Below are 4,388 nucleotides of genomic sequence, written 5' to 3' on the forward strand. Positions count from 1 at the left end.
GGCTCTGCTCCGAGTGCAGGGCCGCTCTCGGCCTGTTGATACATGACGCACCGAGGGACACCGGCGGCGAGGTGTGTGTGGATGTATGGAGCTCTGTGTGGGCAGCTGTGCAGATCTCCACAGGCTTTGTCGCATTTCACCTGCAACGTCAAACGCTATAACGCTCACAGACGACCAGGGCCATGGAAGCGCATCGCCTGCCGCGGGTCGCAGCGAGGCCCTCTCCCCCCAAGAACTCTCCGCCCAAAGCACTTTAAAAAAGAAACCTGAGGGGGTATGAATCCTAGCTGAGACAGCGGACTGCTCGTTAATGAACCGCTGTGTCCTTGTGTACTTTTGTGTTGGAGTCATCGATCAATGGTACACATTGAGGGAAGTCACGTGTATTCGTCTTCTTCACTGGGGTGAGGGTGTGTGTGTTCATCTCCGACACATCATCGACACACAATGAAAAGTAAAAAGACATTCATCCATCTTTGGCAGCGGCTTCGTCGCCATGCAGGAAACAGACCTGACCCCCGGTTAGAAGCACCGGGTTCTGCTCTCGTTGAGGTGCTGCTTCATCAGAGAAAACCAATTCTACTGAAGAGCTTCAACCAGAATCCCTGTTCAAACAGACCCTGGACCAGTGGCCCTGTGTTGCTCCTCTTGTCCACCTCTTTACCATGACTTGGACGAGAACCTGCCACTGCTCACCCCTCTGCTGAAGTGGTGGATGATTTGATGAGCCACGGTGTGGACGACAAACCTTGAGCCAGGCGTTGACGCCGTTCAGACATCATGGTAGATATCTATTGCTGATCATGTGCAAGACTTTCTTCACCGAGGTAAGTTCAGCAGGAACGTCTCCCTGACCGCCACAGAGCACGACCTGAGAAGTGACGCAGGCTGAAACCTCAGCGCATCCAATGTTCCCCACGCAGAAGAACTCTTCTCTTCATCCAATGTTCCCCACGCAGAAGAACTCTTCTCTTGATCCAATGTCGTCGTCCCCCCCCCCCCCCCCCCCCCCCCCCCCGCGAGAAAGGTCCCGTCTCCTAACAGCCCTCTTAACAGAACCAAGGACCCTGAAGCTGCAGGCCCAAACAACAGAGAAAACAGACAGACCAACCGAGGCTGTCCCCACAGAAAGGACTCGCACAGACCAGGTTGGTCCCAGCGTACCACGGAGAACACGCTGAACATAGACACACACACACACACCCTTCCCTCCCTCTCTCTAGTTCTCTCTCGAACTGCCTCCCTCCCTCTCTTTTCCTCTCTCTCCCTCCCTCTCTGTCTCTCACTCCCAACCACTCTCTCTCCCCCTCCCTCCCTCCCTCCCTCTCTCTCCCCCCTCCCTCTCTATAGTTCTCTCTCTCCCTCCCTCCCTCCACCTCTTTTTAGTTATCTCTCCCCCTCACTCCCTCTCTCCCCCCTTCCTCCCTCTCTAGTTTCTCTCTCCCTCCCTCTCTCCCTCTCACTCCCAACCACTCTCTCTTCACCCCTCTCTCCCCCACCCTTCCTCTCTCTCTCCCTCTCTCCCTCCCTTTCTGTCTCTCTTCAGCGAGCTTCAATGATGGTTTCAATAACAATTAAATAGCTGTTCACCCGTTCCCCCCATTCTCCGTTCCATTTCGAAACGTGTTTGGACAGCATGTTTTATTTCGCTTGTTTGATTAAAATTCCTTTATTAATTAATTAAAGCCGCCACCAGGGGACGCCCCCAACTCATTTTCCGCCCTAGGCACAGTGCCTAGCGCCGGTCCCTGCTCACTCCCAACCACTCTCTCTCCCGCCTTCCTCCCTCTCTCCCCCTCCCTTGTTCTCTCTCTCTCCCCTCTACTAGTTCTCTCTCTCTCTCTCTCCCTCCCCCTCCCTTTCTCTAATTCTCTCCCTCCCTCCCTTCCTCTCTCTAGTTCTCTCTCTCTCTCTCTCTCCCTCCCTCACTCTCAACCATTTTCTCTCCCCCTCCCTACCTCTCTAGTTCTCTCTCCCCCCTCCCTCCCTCTGTCTCTCATTCCCAACCACTCTCTCCCCCCTCCCCCCTCCCTCCGTCCCCTCTCTCCCCTCCCTCCCTCTCACCCCTGTCCATATCTGACACGTTGCATATCACAGCCTCGCTGGTTAAGCAACGTTGGAAACGTTTTGAAAGAGATTATTATGCATTGTCTCCACTTCTCGAACGATAAGGAGGGATTGTCTTGATGTTATGTAACGTCTCTCTCTCACTCTCACTCTCACTCTCACTCTCTCTCTCTCTCTCTCTCTCTCTCTCTCTCTCTCTCTCTCTCTCTCTCTCTCTCTCTCTCTCTCTCTCTCTCTCTCTCTCTCTCTCTCTCTCTCTCAGCAACAATGAAAAACGAACTAACGTTGTATTTCTCTGAAGTAAACTGTATCATTAATTAAGCGTTACACAGACATATTTCATGACATCATTATAACAAACCAATAAACTAAAGACAACATAAACTGTGGTCAACTGTAGACCTACCTTATCGATTCCGTGATTAAAACGAGTTCTGCTCAATACAGTATGTAGTTATAAAAGTATAAATGAAAGAGAAGAAAATGAGGATAAAGTGTTCCAACAAGTATATCAAGGAAAAGGGATCAGAGTGCATGTAGAGAAAGATTAAGTTCACGGCTGCTCACTGAGAGAGACTGCGATAAAATGAGGAGGAACCGTTAACATGAGCAAGATTAAAGCAATATGACGGGCAGGCAAGCAGCCACCCTCTCTCAGCCGATGGGCGTCACGTGTTTTCAGGGAAAATTAGGTTTTCTAGCCACAACACGTTTTGGGAAACACACAGTCTGAGGCCCCGTCCCCACGGAGCCGAAACGGGGGAAAACGATCCGGTTTCGTTTTATGCGATTCAGGAATATCTCCATAAAGATGGAGTCATTGCGAAACCGCATCGAGCTATCAACAACAACATTTATTGCAGCAATTTTAAATTCCAAAAATACATGCGCAGCCAAAATGTACCGATCAAACGCCACGTCACAAGGCATATCCAAATGATTCCATTGCTCTTGTTAGGGAGGTCGCTTTCGAGCTGCACTTGCTGTCTCCCTCTGATTTTAATTCAACCATCGTGTTTAAAATGTCCTCATATCAATGACTGAAGACATAGGCTACTAGACATGCATCATGCTGAGACCAGCATGATGTTTTTGTTGCGATTGTTTGCATTAAGCACTCTAGGCACTTCGGTGAGGAGATGAAAGGTCACTATTTATTGGACCCTGTCTAGACAGTAATGAACATCCCTGACCATATTAATCGCGTTTGTAGTCACTCAGACGTGAACTCATTGTTGCATGCGGTGTCTTCATTCATAAAAAAAATAAAACATTCGGGAGTATGCAATAGCCTAATACTAATTATTCTAAAAACGGGTAAAAGTCAGCCGCAGGTTCGATATTCGCTGGATATTCGGTTTTCATTTACCCCGCAATCAGCTTAATCAACCCAATTGCATTTCATTACGGCTGTAGTTTGTTGAGGACAGCATAGGACACCGTATCAACAAAAATCACAGTGACATGTTGCTCCTATCGATATCTGTGCGAGAAAAGCTCTTAAATCAACGTCCTGGCTGCTGTCTGTTTTAGGGACCGTCTACAAATTACACCCCACAGACTGGTGGCATAAACGTTTCCATGGAATTGTTTCAGGAAAGAAATCACCACAAATCACTTGAAACATATTTTCTCATTCTGATTGCTGTAGTACTTGCCAATGGTGGGCTTTTACTTACTACGGGTCATTATTTGTTGATATTTTGCATAATGGTGGAACAGGATGAAATTAATAGCTAAAATATTCACCAAAAATCAATGGAAATACATTTTCGCATTCTGATTGCTGTAGTACTTGCCAATGGTGGACTTTTACTTACTACGGGTCATTATTTGTTGAAATTCTGCATTATAGCGAATGAGGATGCAATTAATAGTTTCAAATATTCACCAAAAATCAATGGAAATACATTTTCGCATTCTGATTGCTATAGTACTTGCCAATGGTGGACTTTTACTTACTACGGGTCATTATTTGTAGAAATTTTGCATTATAGCGAATGAGGATGTAATTAATAGTTTCAAATAATCACCAAAAATCAATAAAACTACATTTTTTCAATCTGATTACTGTAGTACTTGCCAATGGTTGGCTTTTACTTACTACGGGTCATTATTTGTTGAAATTCTGCATTATAGCGAATGAGGATGTAATTAATAGTTTCAAATATTCACCAAAAATCAATAAAACTACATTTTTTCATTATGATCGCTGTAGTACTTGCCAATGGCGGGCTTTTACCTACTACAGGTCATTATTTGTTGACATTTTGCATTATAGCAAATGAGGATGAAATTAATAGTTTTGAATATTCACCAAA

At 46.4% G+C, this 4,388-nt stretch overlaps 1 protein-coding gene across 1 annotated transcript in view; it reads right to left on the minus strand.

The window, feature by feature from the left end:
• The window catches only part of LOC132455179 (NACHT, LRR and PYD domains-containing protein 3-like), a 39,521-nt gene extending 36,778 nt beyond the window's left edge, over window positions 1-2,743 (minus strand). The window contains exon 1 of the mRNA XM_060048968.1: window positions 2,474-2,743. The gene's annotated coding sequence lies outside the window, so the exon portion shown is untranslated. The remainder of the gene's footprint in view (window positions 1-2,473) is intronic.
• Between the last annotated feature and the right edge of the window lie 1,645 nt (window positions 2,744-4,388).

The sequence above is a fragment of the Gadus macrocephalus genome, chromosome 4 (assembly GCF_031168955.1).
Source record: "Gadus macrocephalus chromosome 4, ASM3116895v1".
Lineage (NCBI taxonomy): Eukaryota > Metazoa > Chordata > Actinopteri > Gadiformes > Gadidae > Gadus > Gadus macrocephalus.